Raw genomic sequence first — 17,530 nt, 5'->3', positions numbered from 1 at the left:
GCACCTGGAGCAAAGGCCCATCTGGGGCTTTCAGTGGATGCACCACGAAGAAACCAGACCCTGCCTTCCATGCACCTTCCAGAACCTTCCATGGACCAGCATGGGGCCATGGTTCTGGCAAACTCAGAAGAACATGGGAGCCCGTACCATACACCCAGCACACGAGAGTCAGGGGTCATTTCCTCCCCTGCCCTTGAGAGCTGAGTCATTTCACCTGTGACCCTATTGCCTCACCTCCCAAATCAGGGGAAATTCCAGAACAGTAAAGTCCAAAGGAGCCTCAGAAAACATGCAGGTAAATACACAAACTGAGAAAATGTTGGGGATTTTCCAGTGACTGGGAGTTTGACTCCACTGCTCTCTTTCATCAGGGGGGACAAGTGAGAGTCACTGTCCCCACCGTACTGATGTCATGCTGAAGAGGAAGATGGTGACGATGATGAAAATAAATGGTTGCAAAGGATTTGCACTTACTCAAGTAAAGAAAAGCTGAAGATAGCAGTCAGTTTAAATGTGGAGAAAGTATTTTAAATTTATCTTAATACAAGCTGGAAGATTAAGGCAGCAAGTGCTTTGGTGGTAGGAGTTTCAACACTTCTATTTGGAAATGCAAAATGGCCTGATGGAGACCAGGGGCATTTCTCACAGATGCCATGTGTCCCAGTTACCCTCCCTAAAGGAAGGCAGTTAAAGCGCAGGAACCGGAGCCCCACCCATGGCTCTTTCAAAATCTAAAAGTGAAGCAGGTAAACTGCTTCTACCAAGGCTGCAGGTAACCAGTAAGGTTAAAAAAAAAAAATGTTTTTTTAATCACCTAAATCCAGAGTCTACACATAATACAGGAGAAAACCTCGGCTAGGCCAGGTCTGTGCAGCGCTGCCTGACTTTCCCTTTTGTGATGACTTTGACGAAAAATGCCACACATTTGATAGCAAGTATACATTTCACGCTACTTTCAAATGCATCTCATGTGTTCCCCACTGTATTAGCTCCCTGGGGCTGCTGTACAAATTACTGCAAACTGGGGGGCTTAAAGCAACAGAAATTTATCCTAGCACCGTTCTGGAGGCCAGAAGTCCAAGAGCAAGGTGTTGTCAGGGCCCATCTCTGTGTCTGTCTTCACAGGCTTTTCCCTCCCTGTGTCCATGTCCAAATTTCCCTCTTCTTATAAGGACACCAGTCACTGGATGAAGGTCGCCCTAATCTAGTGTGACCTCATCTTGATTTGATTAGTTACATCTGCAAAGGCCCTATTTCCACATAAGGTCACATTCTGAGGTTCTGAGTGGAAATAACTCTGGAGGGGATACTATTTAACCCAATACACCATGGTAACCATGAAGAGGGTACAGGGGAAAACACCCTCATTTCGTAGATGAGGCATCTGGGCCCATATTCCCCTTTTTCCTCTGTCTCAGAGATCCTCTTGAAGGTCAACCCTTCACCTGTGATCTTAACCTCTTGCTTTCCTCCGTCCTCTGGGACTGGCTCTCAAAACCAACCCTTTCCCTTGACTCTTCACTCTCGCCCCTTCTACTCATTTTCCCTCATACAGACACACGTGGAAGACCTCACCCCAACTTTGCTTCCACTACCCCATCTCTCCTGTTAATACCAAATGTGTGACAGGAGAGGTCTCCACCTCCCACCACTTTCCACTCAACCCCTGGCATTCTGGCTTCTGTCCATTATTTGTTGTCCTGTCCAAGGGCACCAATAACCTCTTGGCTACTGTTCTCCTCCGATATGCTTCTGCTTCATGTAACAAAACGAACCGACACCTCCTTCCCAACCCTCGATTCACCCTTGGCCTCGCTGCATCCAGCACACTGCCCTTCCTCTGGGTCTTCATCCAAATTCTTCTTTTCCTGCCTCTCCCTTCCATACTTATGACCCCAGGCTCCCTGTTGACTTAATGACCCTCATCCTAGGTACTCTGTTCAACTAGTGTTCGCTAAGTATCTTTTAGGCTAAGGACATTGCAGAGATGCATATCTGACATTGATTCTGCAACTTAAAGTCTAATAGAGAAGATAAATTGAATAACCATAGTGCAAAGTAAAATGGAGGTAAAGTGCTCCAGGGGTTTTGGACAAAAAGCAACCCCTTCGTGTTGGAAAGCACTCTGGGTGTGAAGCTCTTTGTGTGGGCTTGTGTGAGTGGGGACCTGAGAGCCGTAATTCCTATTCCTGAAGCCTAGCTCTACCACTTACCAGAGGAAGTCAGGGAACCTCCCTGTACTTCAGATTTCTCTTTTACAAATAGGGATAATAGTGACACCAAGTCCATGGGATTCTCTGGAAAAGTAAGTGAGATAATATACATATGGTAGAGACTGGCCAGATGTTCATCAATGTCATTTCCTTCCCCTGAGACAAGAGAGACTACATTTCCCAGCCTCCCTTACATGTAGACTGGCCATATGACTGAGCTCTGCCCAATAAAATGAGAGTGAAACTGATGTACACCACTTCTGGGCCTGGCTCCTTCTCTCTTCCCTGTCCTCAGGGCTGTGAAGGAAAGTCTCTGAGATGGTGGAGCCATACAACGGAAGGACTGGGATCCGTGAGTCACTGCCTGGGGGAGAACCACTCTGAAGAGGTGTCTGACTCTACTGGAGTTGTAATGTGAGTGAGAAGTAAACTCGTATTGTAATCAGCCATTGTATTGCAGGGTTTATTTGTTACACAGCATGGTCTAAGCTATCCTGACCAATATAACATGGAAAAATATTAGCTAGGATGATGATGAAGGAGGAGGGAAAAATGGCAGGTGGAGGACCTTGGTTAGAAGAGCCCAGTCCAGTCCCAAGAGCAGTTTTGTACACACATGTTAGAAATCTCATGAGACCAGGCGTGCTCAGAGGTCTTTGCCCCCAGGTGACCACCATGCCCCACGTCTGCACCATCACAATGAGATAAGACCCAACTGGACCCCTAAAACAAATTAACAGTGATGCCACATTCAGCCTTCCTCACAACAACATGCATTCTGCAGACACATGCGTGTCCTTGGCTGGGGCGTGGACCCTCCCACATGCAGGTGCCCTCCCTCCCCTACGAGCTGCTAACTTTGCTCCAGCTGCTCCCAGTCACTAAAATCCTCCTCTGGAGCATCCTCCCCTCCCCCAAGCCTGTTCAACCTGCCAAGTGTTTCATGATAAAAATAACTTACTTTTCCCTCGTTCTCTGGTCTCCCCTGCTGCCAAAGTTGCTGTTTCTCAGGGCAGGCTGATCTCAGCTAGGCAGAATCAGATGGACTGAATTTGGACACTTATAGTAATAAGAATAGGAGTAGCAGCTCCAGCTTCTATTCACCAAGGGCCAATTCAGTGAAAAGCCCTGGCCTAAACTCTACACCCACAACCTACAGTCCTGAGTGCACCTTTGTCCTCGGGACCAAAGGAGGAAACTGAGGCTCAGGAAGCCCGGTTAACTTGCCTGAGGTCTCACTGCTCGTGAATATGAAACTGGAATTTTCACTCCGGCCTATCCTCTCTCCACTCAGCCCCAAGAGACCCCCAAATCTCTAACTTGTAGACTGTCAGACATATTGGGGGTCACTCTTCCCGCTCTGAGCCTAACATACTTTGAGACTTGAGAGCCCATCTCTAGCCTGGTGGTTCCAGAAATCTTCACCCTGTGGAGAAAAACGTTGGCTACCAAAATGCTGCCATGATATCATGATCACTTTCGTTACCCATCGGCACTTCTCAGGAGGACAGCAGCATTTCCACTCTGAACAGGTGTAATTCCAGCCAAAGAGAAGAGCTTGGACACCACGGCCATGGCCACAACTTATTACAGAAGATCTCTGTTTGGCCTTCTAAAATGCTGCAAACAGCTGCAGACCCCTGTGACTATCTTCAGGGACCACCCACATCCCAAGATCTGGAATCGCTGCTCTAGCAGTTTTACAGCATGAAGACACACTCTGGCACACTTGTCCCTACCCCTGCACTGTCTCCTCTGCCCGATGCCCCTCTGTGCTTGGCCCACTCCTCACGCTCCAGGACTCCAATCACTGCTGGTCTCCCAGGGAGGTCTCCCCTGCCCTCCCAAGACTCACCACCCCCTTATCACTCAGGCGATGGGTGCCCTGAGGGCAGAGACCAGGTGGCATCAGTCCTTGGAGCCCAGTACAGTGCTCGGGATGCAGTAGGCTCCATCAGCACGGTGGTGGAGGCATCAGAAAGAGCCACATGTGAGAACACATAATAGAGGAGCAGCTCTTTCCTGGCCTTTCTGCTGTGAATAGAGGACACATGTGGCCTGTGAATTTGTAAAAGATTTAGAAATGTACATGGTCACCTGCATCATGAGTCTCCTGCTGGTCCCAATTTTGCATTGTAGGGATCTCAGCCATCAGTGGGGCTTGGAACAAAGGAGGCATAATTATCATAGCTTCCAGGTGCTACAGTCAGCAAGTGTCATTGTGGAGCTGCCTGATCCTTTCGGGACCCTACTTTCACTCCAAAAGGAGGCCTGTGAATCTCTGCTTTAGTAAAAAGAGATGGGGCAGATGTGGTCACTGGTTCACTTGAGCACAGGTTTCCCTTCCTGTGATGTTTAGGTTAGAGCCCTCCCTTGCACCAAATAAAATAGCTCAGCTGTTCATAAGCCATAGTATTTGTGGTATTTCAGAAAGAAAAAAAGGCTTTGGGTGTCTGTTTAGAAGAGCTGCCATGAGACGGGCAGGGCACTGGTGAAGCCTGCTAATGGCCTGGAGAGAACCATGGATGATCCTTGAGTCACAAGTCAATAAAACCACTGGCTAGAACGCTCCCACAAAGGTGACACCACGGCCAGGGTCAGCCCACACATCACAGAGCTTCCCAAGTCAGCATAGTGAACCACAGAACTGGGTGTGAATTGAAGACTTGGCCGGAAAGTTGCTCCACACTCTCCCCTCTGGGATGTAATTACCTGACAAGGTTCTGTCTGTCTTCTCTCAAATTAAAAGAAAACAAAGAATAGGAAATTGGCCCTTGCTGATCCTCACGATCCATCTTCTGTGCCGACAGGGGCAGGGGTTATGTGGAAGTGAGCTGCCGGGTGCACACGTGGCTCTCTCTGTCCAGCTCAGGCTGGACAGCTCCTCCTGGGACTTATGGCCATTGGGGCCACCTGGCCAGAAGGAGCCTTGGGATGGTGAGTCACCACCAGAGGCCACCAGAACACTGTGGGGGAGCCTTGAGGAGTGATGGGTTTCCAAGAGAGCTGTGGGACCTGTGTCTTTCCCCCACACGTGGGACTGGAAAGCTGAGCTCCACTCCATCAAGCCATCCCTCCTTGGACAAGTTCTACGATTCTCTAGGAAGGAGGACCCAACGTCAGGGAGATGTGGCCTGATCAGTAAGGCCAGGAAGCAGCATTAAGCCAAGACCCGAGAATACATTAATTAGGGGAAGAGGAGAGGGAGTGTTCAGGCAGAAGAACAACATGTGCAAAGGCCCTGTGGTGCGCAGGCACGTAGTGAGCACAAGGAACTCAAGGAGCATGTGGATCTCACGGACAGAAGCAGCATATGGCACAGGATGAGGCTAGAGGGACCATAAGAACGGCCAACAGCAACCAAGGGCTTACTCTGCAGGCAGCATGCCCGTCAGCATCTTGCCAGTGTTGACTTGTGAGTTTCCTACTACAATCCTTATTTTACAGACAACAACAGCAAAGGCTGAAATAGCCTTTCTATGTGCCAGGGCTGATCTAGGACCACTGTCTGTGATCGACTCACCCAATCCTCACAGAAGACGAGAAAACTGTAACACAGAAGGGGGAATGGGGACTCAACCCAAGCAGGCTGGCTCCAGAGTCCCTGTTTCCAACCAGATAGTTCCAAGTCCCCTTCTGAGAACTAGAGGCAGGGGACCCATGGAGTTTTCACTGTGGAAAGACCCTCAGTACAGAGGATGGGTTGGGGGTGAGAGCTGACATAGGTGGACCACTTGGAAGAATGATGCTAAGTCCAGGTGGTGGAAGCTTGGGCTAGTGTGACGGCCAAGAAGATGGTGGGAAAGGGATGGATTTGTCAGCTTCGGGATGTAAATGGATTGGAGTTTATCTGGATAAGGGGCTGACGGGGGTGAACATGTCAATAACTCCTCCCGGCTCTTGGCTTGCGTAACCGGATGGAAGGTGTGCCTTTCCCTGAAATAGAGGCATGTGAAGACGAAGGTCATGAGTCTGGTTTGGACTTGCTGAGTCTAACAGGAGATGTCAAAGGGGGCAGTTGACTATCCTATCGGGAGCCCAGAGAAGAGGTCTGGGGAAGGGGGTGGGATAGAGAAGTTCAAGTCACCTGCCAGCAGGTGCTGATGGAGGGCTAGGCATGGATGACATGGCCTTGGAGAAAGTGGAGATCAGGAAGGGAAGGTCTCCATCCAAACTTCGAGGAGCACCGTACCCCAGAACAACAGTCATCCATTCAAATCAGGACTGCAAGACGTATTCAAGGACCCAAGAAACCACTTACCACAGAGTATTAAGTAGAAAAGCTGATCCAAAGCACACGTGGATGTCTGAGTCAGAATGGCAGTGTATGTAGTGTACCTTGTGTGGAGGGGAGGGGAGGGAAAGACATAAAAACATTACAAGTGCCGTCGGGGGATAGGATTAGAGATGATTTATTTTCTTGTTTGTTCTTCTTGTGCTCTTCTATATAATCATCTATTCAACAAATATTTGAGTACCCTGATTTATTTAACTGGTTCCTTATTGTCGGGAAGTTGGGCTTTCCCAAATTCCCTCTATTATCAATACCGCTGTAACGAACATCCTCATCCAGAAATCTCCCGGACATGTGTCATATTTCTGTCCTGCTCAAAAACTTCACTTGTTCCCTACGGCCCAAGGCAACAAAACCAAATGTCTCTGTACCCCAGGACACCTACGTGCCGGCCTGACCTGCCTTTCCTGTACTTCCTTCTTTATTTACTCAGCCTTCAAGCACAGTCGCTCTCAAGGCTCAGACTGAAACCTGAACAAAGAGGAGTGGTGAGATGGAGATGACCAAGCCCCAGACCTCTGGGTCAAGGACGCCAAGAAAAAGGAGGTACAAGTAGGGTGGGATGAGCCATTATCAAAAGCTGCCAAGAATTCATCTGGGCTGAGGGATGAATAGCTTTCCGTTGAGTAGAATAGAGACCGCTGGTCATTGCTGGCCTAGCAGTTCTGATCTGGGGGCAAGTATCAGAGAGGCAGGAGTCTCAGGGAACCAGGAGGAGGTTTTTGGGGGTCGAGAGAAGGTGGGATTCGGGCACAAGGGCAAGAGCTAGGGGACGTGCAGAGCCGAGCAGCCTCAGAGAGACTGGAGAGCCAGAAATACGCGTGTCAGGAGGCGAAGGGCGTTGGGACTGTAGGATCCTTGGAAAAGTACTCCAGACAATTACCATCTGGCGTTCCTCTCCAGTGTGCTGGTGTTTTTATTGTGCTCCGAGCCAGAGAATTCACAAGAAATAAGTCTCCTGAAAAGCCCCTTCTCGTAATAATGGGGCCATTGCCTCAATTGCAAAGTGAAGGGCTGACTGGGATGCCTGTAAGGCTTTTCTGCTCCTAGACGCTCCTCTGGAATAGCTGTGTCTCTTGTTAAACCAATCATTTCTCAGGGAAACACAGAGAGCTCCAGGCCTGGAGAAATGCTGATTCCTGGCACAGTTGGCAAGGGGGACAGATTGGTTCTCATCTGTTCTACGAAGTAGGAATTTGGGTGAAGACGCATCAAACACGCGTACACATTTCTCTATTACTCCTTCCATGAACAACAACAACAAAAACTACACGGATTTAGAAGATTTTGCAATGACAATTTAAAAGCCACTTAACACCCCATGAAATTCAAGCTGACAAACTGAATGGACAGTGATATTAAAATATTTCATTAGATGCTTTTTATGCCAAATTAAGCTGCTGTAATTATATTGATATTCACAGTCTGCATTAATCTAAAACTATTTCAAGACTTTTTCTAATTTAGCATGATTAATTCTTTCACTTAAGAACACACTCATTTTCAAGTTTTTGATGGTTCTCCTACTTTGCTGCTTTGACTTCTCTTTGCCAGAATACTGAATTCACAGGGATCCCTACTCAAGGGAATGGAATCCAATTTTTCAGGGCATTTACTTACCTGGGAATAAGGTTTCACCCTTGTTTCTCCAACAATTATTTTCTCCATGTGGCGGACCGGGCCTTTGACACATTAACTGGAAAGCCCTTCAGTTTATTAAATACATATCTACGACCTTGAAGCCCAGAAGGCCATTTTTTTAAGAGACTCCTGAATTGGTTTGCAAGATGAATATTCTGCCTAGTTATAAATTTAAAAGTTATGAGTCTGTGTTTTAAAAACTGAACTAATGTCTTTAATATAATTTCTGCTGCCAGCAGGGGGCTAGAAATAGAGGAGCCCTGTGTTCAGATGGAAAAACGGCTGATTGGGGGATGTGTAAAGAGAATATCTCCATGTTTGCCAGTACTGATAATTTTTTACGGGAAAGTTCATCAATGGAATCATTAATTCTGTGGTTTTAGAGAATTTGGCCCTTTAATTCAAAACAAATGTGTCACCTTTTGGATTCTTGTTTATGAATATTTGTTTTTGCTTTTCAGCAGTCCTCTCCTCATTTGACTTTAATAATACTAATTTTTAAAAAGGGTACAAGTTACAGTGCCAATTTCTTTCTCCAAGATGCACTCTGCCATTGTAGTATCAATTACTCAGACAATTTCAATCCATCCAGACAATCATGTCATTAGCCCATGGAGAATCTTCCGAAATAATTTACATAGAAACTGCCTTTACATGCTAAATGAAAAATGTGCAGCCATCGTCAATGGAATTTGAATTACAATCCCACCACGTGCAGGTTGGTTTTATTCGTGCTATTTATTAAACAGGAAGAAGGTGATGCAGTAAATTACAAAGCAATTACCTGAGCAGTTACTGCAAACCTGTGCTACCCAGCCATTAGGAGGCCGCCTCCCTAAGAAGAGCTTGCCCTTGATCCCTCTTCTCGACCCCCACCTGGCACCATGAGCCCACCCTTCCTCCATAAGCTGCCACTCAGAGTCTAGAGCCGGGCTGCTGCTGCAGAAGCCCCCTCATAACGTCAGTCTTTGCTGAACCCAGTACTTTTGTCCTTAGGACTGGAGGGTCTTATCATATAAGCAGGGGGATTGGGAATCATTCCAGCACTCCCTCGAATGAACCAAGGGGAAGCTATTTACATGAATCCTTCAGTTTTCTTCCTGGTGGGGACCATTCAGAAAACCAGACAGCTTCCACTGACCGGCCAGCCAGACAGGGTGGAAGAAATTAGCATGAGGCCAGGCACCCAGGTGGGCAAGAGGCACGGCTATGTTGAAGCTAGGAAGATCATGGTCACTGGTTTTGGTTTTTTTGTTTTTGTTTTAAGGCCAGGAATTTCTGACATTTACAGGAATAAAAGCATCCAAGGAGGGCTGAATGGCCTTTATAGGTGTTGCAAGGTTTCTGCAGCAACCAAGGGCTCCTCTCCTGACGCAGGGCACATCCTCCCCTCTGGGCCTGCCTGGCATGGCACGAAGGGTGCTCCCTGCTCTCCCTTCCTAGCTGTGGGGCTCTGGGATGATAAGGATCCTTCTGGGCATGTCCTTTCTCTCTGGGCCTGGGCTCTGCTTCAGTAACGGAGGCTGTGGTTCAGGCTTCCTCTCATTCCTGAGAACAGACGTAGGGAGTACCTGCTCCTACCTTGGCCGGGCATTTTAGCCTGCAGGCTCCACGGCGTCCCAAAGCCCCTCACTGAGGGCTTTGGAAGTACCAAAAACAGATGCTGGAAGAGAAATCCTGGCCCACAGCAGGGGAAGCATGGGGGTGGAGGCTAGGAGGTTATCTCTGCAGAAACCTGAGCATTTTGTTTATGATGTTCTGACAATGCTCAGAGCCGCTTGGAACAGCTGCTCCGCGTACCAAGCTGCTTGACATTCTGCCTGGAAGGTAGCTGCGGCTCTGGAAGGATGACTTGCGTGACATATGACAGCTTTTGGGGCTGCCGGTCCCCTGGCTTCTCTGCTCTAAGACCCAAGCCATCTGTAGCCTCTCAATTCTGATGCTGGGGGCCCAGAACGGTAAAACAGAAGAGGGAGGAGAAAGTAAGCAGAACGGAAAAGGAAGAGAGAAAGGAAAAAGGAGGAGCCAGCCCATCTGTTATGAAGAATGAAGAAAGAAGCCCCTCCTATCTGAATCCTCACTCCGCCCCAGTCAGTCCTCCATACAGCAGCCTAAGCGATGTTTTTAAAACAATAAAATGACGCTCTTCACTTACGTAAAACCTCCCAATGGTTCCCGCTGCTCCAGTGCTAAATTCAAAGGCCTTAACCCAGCCCCTGAGACTCTGCTGGCTCGGTGTCCAGCCTTTCTCATCACTGCCCCTTCAAGCTCTGCGCTCCAAGTGCACTAACTGGCCTTCAAGCCTGACCTCCCGCTCCCATCCTTCCACGTGCCTCAGGGCCTTTGCATATGTTCTCCCTCTGAAGGAATGCTTCTCCCCTTCTCATTGCCCTCCCCACCCTGCTCACTGGCAATCTCAGTGAAACGTCACTTCTTCAGAGGTGCCCTCACTGATCCTCAGATCAGATCAGCTCCTCCTGCTATAAGATCTTAGCGTTCCTCCACTTTTCCTTTACAGCCTTAATCACAATTAGGTGATGAAATTATGTCTCCTCTACCAGACCGGAAGCTCTGTGGGGGCAGGGACCTTATCCGCTACCTACTCTGTTGGCCCTTGAAAGGTGCTCAATAAATATCTCTGGAATGAATGACTGGATGAACGAACTCCAAAGCCAGGGCTATTAGGAAAAGGAAGACTTACAAGTTAAAGTCAAAATCCATGACTGGAGTTAGAGAACAGGTCTGCGCTGGGGAGTTAGGACGTCTTGCGTATGAATCATGCTCTGCTGCTCACTAGCTGAGCAACCTTGGCAACTGTTCAATTCTCTGAGCCTCAGTTTCTCATCAGTGAAACATCCCAGAGTTCTTGTGAAATTAAGATAAGGTATGAAAAGCACTTAGCATAATCAATGGGAGCTTCCATTATTACTTTGATTGTTGTTGTGGTTTTTATCATTATTAAATGGCTGAATGGCAGGTTGGAAACCTCACTCCAAAAACTGAGTCCACACCTAGGGTGGACTCTTTCTTTCCTCTCTGTGAGCTAGAAGCATTACACACACCCATAGTGATGTGCAACAAATAATTTTTGCTTCACAAAAGGCTTCACCCATTACTAAGTTAATAATACTAGGCACAGACTGTGTACCCTGCCCTATGCCAAGTCCTGCAGGATAGGGCCCATTTGTTAAGCAGTAGGACCTCAAAAGTATGGGTGCATTTGAAATTAACACAATCTTTCTAAAGGACGATCTAGCCATATGTATCAAATTTGTACGTAGACACAAATTTGACCCAGCATTACTATTCCATTCCTAGGAATATACTCAAGAAAGCAATTGTATAAGTAATAAAAAGCCTGCCTCATAGTAGTCCTTAAATATTCGTTGAATGAATCCTGAATATATGATTATATGGTTAATATCCTTTGTTATTTTAAGACGGTGAATCACACTGATTGATCTTCAAGTGTTAAACCAAGCTTGCATACCAGCAATTAACCCCATTGATCATGGTGTATTGTCCTTTTTACATACAACTGCATTCATTTGCTAATACTCTATTAAGGATTTGTACATCTATGTTCATGAGAGATATTGGTCTGTAGTTTTCTTGTAATGTCTTTGTCTAGTTTTGGTGTCAGAGTATTATTGGTCTTGTAAAATTAACCAAGAAGTGTTCCACCCTCCTATAATGTTTGGTAAGATTAGCATTATTTTTGTCCTTAAATATTTAATAGAACTCACTATGAAGGAGTTTTCCTTATGGGAAGATTTTTAATTACAAATTCAATTTAATAAATACAAAGCTATTCAGATATTCTATTTTTGTTGTGTCATTTTTAATAAATTTTGTCTTTCAAGAAATTTGTCCATTTCATCTAAGTTGACAAATTTATTGCTGTAAAGTTGTTCATGATACTCCTTTATTTTACCTTTAATGCATGTAGCATCTGTAGTGATGCCTCCTTTTACGTGCATAATACTAATATTTTGTGTTTTCTCTCATTTGTCTCTCATCAGACTAACTATACGTTTATCATTTTATTGGTCTTGCAGAAAGCCAGCTTTTGTTTTGTTCGTCTATTTACAAATTGTTTTTCTATTTACTATTGCATTGATTTCACATTTATCTTTACCATCACTTTTTTCTACTTTGGTTTTCATTGGCTCTGCTTTTTCTAGCTTCATAATGTAAAAGCTTAGATCATTTTTAAACCTTTGTTGATATGAATTACATTTATTGATTTTAAATGTAAATATCATATAAGCAATTAACACAAGCATTTAAAACTATAAATTTCTTTCTATGATTTGCTTTAGCTGCATCACACAAATTTTATGTCATGTTTTAATTTTCATTCATTTAAAAATATTTTTTAGGGCTTCCTGGTGGTGCAGTGGTTGAGAGTCCGCCTGCCGATGCAGGGGACACGGGTTCGTGTTCCAGTCCGGGAAGATCCCACATGCCGCAGAGCGGCTGGGCCCGTGAGCCATGGCTGCTGAGCCTGCATGTCCAGAGCCTGTGCTCCGCAACAGGAGAGGCCACAACAGTGAGAGGCTCACGTACCGAAAAAAAAAAAAAAAAAAAAAAAAAAAAAAAAATATATATATATATATATATATATATATGTATATTTAGTTTCCTTTGTGATTTTTTAAAGTTTTACTCTTAGAAGTACGTTGTTTAATTTCCAAATATTTGGGAATTTTTCAGATATATAATTTATATCTGAAACTCTAAATTAATTCAATTACTGCCAGAGAGTAATCCTTCTAAATTTTTTTTTTTTTTGGCGGTACGCGGGCCTCTCACTGTTGTGGCCTCTCCCGTTGTGGAGCACAGGCTCCGGACGCACAGGCCCAGCGGCCATGGCTCACGGGCCCAGCCGCTCCGCGGCATGTGGGATCTTCCCGGACTGGAACATGAACCCGCGTTCCCTGCATTGGCAGGCGGACTCTCAACCACTGCGCCACCAGGGAAGCCCAGTCCTTCTTAATTTGATGAGACTTGTTCTATAGCATAACACAAGGCCTAGATTAGTAAGTGTTCTATGTGCAGTTGAAAGGAGGTATATTCTTCTATTGTTGGGTATTTTGTTTCAAAACTGTCAATTAGATCAAGTTGGTTGATAGCATTATTCAAGTTTTCCACGTCCTTACTGATTTCCTATCTGTTTTGCTCATCACTGAGAAAGGAATGTTGATGTGTCCCACTACAATTGTGAATTTATTTATTCCTCCCTTCGGTTCTGTCACTTTGGCATGTATTTTGAAGCTATGTAATTAGGTGCACATACATTTAGAACTGTTACGTCTTCTTGATGGACTGACTTTTTATTACAAAGTGCCTCTCCTTGTTTTTTAGTAATAGTACTTGTCCTGAAGTCTACTTTGCTTGAAAGTACAATCATTTTCACTTTCTTATGGTTAGTGTTTGCATGCTATATCTTTTTTCTACCTTTTTGCTTCTAATCTATCTGTGCCTTTATTATTAAAGTGTTTCTTGTAGAAAGCATATAGATAGGTTTTGCTTTTTGTGTCCACTCAGATAATCTCTAGCTTTTCAATGGAATGTTTTAGCCAATTATGATAGATGTTTGGGTTTATCTCTATCATCTAGCTACTTGTTTTCTATTTGTCCTGTTTCTTTCTTTTTTTTGAGTTTTCCACTTTATCTCCACTACTGGGTTGCTGGCTATTTCTCTTAGTTTTTAGTGGTTGCTCTAGGATTTGCAGTATATATTTTTAATCACAGTATTCTATCTTCAAATAATTATAGCAGTCCATCAATAATGTAAAAACCTTTCAACAACATGCTTCCACTTCCCCATGCGTTCCTTTGTATTACTGTTGTCATACACTTTGCTTCTATATATTGTTATTATTTTTGCTTTAGACAATTATCTTATTGATATATAATTTACACACTGTAAAGTTCACCCATTTAAAGTGTACACTCAACATTTTAAGTATATTTACAGCCTTGTGCAACAATCATCATAATCTAATTTTGGAACATTTTCATCACCCCAAAAAGAAGCCTTATTCCCATTAGCTGTCACTCCCCATCCAACACACACACCTCCAGCCCTAGGCAGCTAGTGATCTACTTTCTGTCTCTATAGATTGTCCCTATTCTGGGCATTTGATACAAATGGTATCATATAATATGTAGTCTTTTGTGACTGGCTTCTTTCACTCAGAATAATGTTTAGCAGTTTATCCGTGTTCTAGCATGTATTGGCACTTCATTCCTTTTTATTACCAAAAACCACTTCCTCATATGAATATACCACATTTCATTTATCCATTCATCAGTCAATCAACATTTGAGTTGTTTCCACTTATTGCCTATTATGAATAATGCTGCTATGTACATCTGTGTACAAGTTTTTCCATAAATATATGTTTTTATTTCTCTTGGGTATATACCTAGGAGTAGAATTTCTGGGTCTTACGGTAAGTCTGTGTTTAATATTTGAGGAACTAACAAACTGTTATCCACCACAGCAGCACCATTTTACAACCCCATCAGCAATGTGTGAGCATTTCAATTTCTCTACATCCTTGTCAACACTTATTATTATCTGTCTTTTTTTTATTATAGCCATCTTAGTGGGTGTGAAGTAGTATCTCACTGTGGTTTTGATTTCCCTGATGATTAATGATATTGTTAAACATCTTTTCATATGCTTATTAGACATTCATATATCTTCTTTGGGGAAATGTCTATTCAAATTCTTTGCCCATCTTAACTGAGCTATTTTTCTTTTTATTAAGTTGTAAGAATTCTTTATATATTTTAGATACAAGTATTTTATCAGTTTTATAAGTTGAAAATGTTTTCTCCTAGGCTTCAGGTTGCCTTCTGACTTTCCTGATGGCACCTTTTGAAGAACAAAAGCTTTTAATTTTGATGAAGTCCAACCTATCAGTCTTCTCTTTAATCATCTGTGCTCTTGGTGTCATAAAAGAAATCATTTCCCAGGCTAAAATTACTAAGATTTATTTCTATCTTCTTCAAAGACTTACATTTTTAGCTCTTACATTTAGGTCTATGCTCTTCTTTGAGTTAATTTTTGTGTACGATATAAGGCAGGGGCTCAAATTCTCTTTTTGCATGTGTATATCCAGTTGTCTCAAAACCCCTTGCAAAAAAGACTATTCTATCCTGATTATATTGTCCTGGCCCCTTTGTAGAAAATCAATTGACCATAAATGTTAAGGTTTATTTCTGGACTGTCAGTTTTATTTCATTGATCTATATGTCTATCCTTATACCAGTATCACACTATCTCAATAACTGTAGCTTTATAGTAAGTATGAAATTGAAAATTTTGAGTCTTCCAATTTTGTTCTTCTTTTTCAAGATTATATTGACTCTTCTAGGTCCCTTACATTTCCATATGAATTTTAGGTTCAGCTTATTGATTTCTGCCAAAATGTCAGCTGAGATTTTGATATGGATTACATTGAATCTGTAGATCAGTTGGGGGACTATTGCCATCTTAATATTAAGTCTTCTGATCCTTCAGCATGGGATGTCTTTCCATTTATTTAGAACTTCTTTCTTTCAACAATGTTCTGTAGTGCTTCTTGTCAGAAATGTATTCCTAAGTATTTTATTCTTCTTGACACTATTATAACTGAAATTGTTTTCTTAATTTGATTTTCAAACTGTTTATTTGCTAGTGCATTGAGATACAATTGAAGTCCTTTGAAATTTCCCTCCTCTTCTACATTCTGGAATAGGTTGTCAATGACTTACATTAACTATTTTTTAAATGTTTGCTAGCATTCACTAGTGAATCTCTCTGACCCTTGGCCTTCCTTTGTCAAGAGATTTTTAAATTACTATCTTTCCTTGTTTTAAGTCTATTCAGATTTTCTATTTCTTCTTGAGTCAATTTCAGTCATTGTATCTTTCTAGGGATTTGTCCATTTCACCTAAGTTATGTATCTGTTGGCACACACTTGTTCATTGTATTCCTTTATAATCCTTTTTATTTCTATAAAGACAGTAATGATGTCCCCTCTTTCATTCCTGGTTTAAGCCATTTGGGTCTTCTATCTATCTATCTATCTATCATTTATCTATATCTATCTATCTATCATGTATCTCTTTTTGTCAGTCTAGCTAAAGGTATCTCATCTGCTGATCATTTGAAAGAAACAACTTTTGGGTTCATTGATTTTTCTCTATTATTCTTCTATTCTCTATTTCATTTAAGTTGATCTTTATTATTTCCTTCCTTCTGCACACTTTGGGGTTAGTTTGCTTTTCCTTTTCTAATTTCCTGAGGTGGAAACTTAGGTTATTATTTGAGATCTTCCTTCTTTTTTCATATAGCCACTAAGAGCAATAGCTTTATAAGTTTTGGTCAAATATTTTTGAAGAAAATTTTAAAAACAAAAAGGAGAGTATTTCACATTTACCTACATATTTATCACTCCTGTTTCTCCTTATTCCCTTGTGTAAATATGAGTTTTCATCTAGTAACATTTTCTTTCAGCCTGAGGAAATTTCTTTAATACATTTTGTATTTTTGTCTAAAAAGGTCTTTATTTCATTTCTGAAGAATATGTTTACTGAATATTGAATTCTAGGTCGAGTTTTATTTTCTTTTATCAATTTAAAGATGTTTTTGTCTTCTAGTTTGCCATGTTTATGATGAGAAATCAGTAAAAGCTCTTAACTTTGTAATGTGCCTTTCTTCTCTGCTTAATTAAAAGATTTCCTCTTTGTTGCTGGTTTTCAGCAATTTGATTATAGTATTACTTGATGTGTTTTTATTTATATTTATCCTGCTTCATGTTCGGGTTCACTGAACTTCTTGTACCTGTGAGTTTTATAGTTTTATCAAATTTGGAAAAATCTTGGCCACTGTTTCTTCAAATATCTTCTGCTGACCCCACCCCTCCCCCTCCCACTATGGTCCAAGTCTCCACTTGATATTGTTTCACAGTCCACTGAGTCTCTGTTATTTCTCTCCTACCCTTTCCTCTCTGGGTGCTTTAGTTAGAATAGTTTCTATTGCTATATCTTCAGTTCACTGATCTTTTTTCTACAGTGTCTAATCTGCTATTAAGCCCATTGTGACAGCTAGACTCTAAAATGGTCCCAATAAACTCAACCTCCTGTTATTCATACCCTTGTATAATCCCCACCTCTTCTTTGTGGGCATGTTGGTGACTTGCTTCTAATCAAAAAGATACATCAAAGGGGATGGAATGTCACTCCTGTGGTTAGATTAAGAGAGACTGTGACTCCTATCTTTCTAGTAAACTCTCTTTATTATCTTTTTGGCTCACATACTTTGCAGAAACAAGCTTCTGTTTGTGAGAGGCCCATTTGGCAAAGAACCGAAAGTGGCTTCTGG

General features: G+C 42.9%; 1 protein-coding gene across 1 annotated transcript in view; it reads right to left on the bottom strand.

The window, feature by feature from the left end:
* CAMTA1 (calmodulin binding transcription activator 1) overlaps positions 1–17,530 on the bottom strand; it is an 899,418-nt gene that overhangs the window by 422,528 nt on the left and 459,360 nt on the right. The gene's annotated exons all lie outside the window — the stretch shown is intronic.

Source organism: Mesoplodon densirostris, chromosome 2 (assembly GCF_025265405.1).
Source record: "Mesoplodon densirostris isolate mMesDen1 chromosome 2, mMesDen1 primary haplotype, whole genome shotgun sequence".
Lineage (NCBI taxonomy): Eukaryota > Metazoa > Chordata > Mammalia > Artiodactyla > Ziphiidae > Mesoplodon > Mesoplodon densirostris.
Note: the sequence above shows the minus strand (reverse complement) of the source record. Positions and strands in the feature narration are given on the sequence as shown.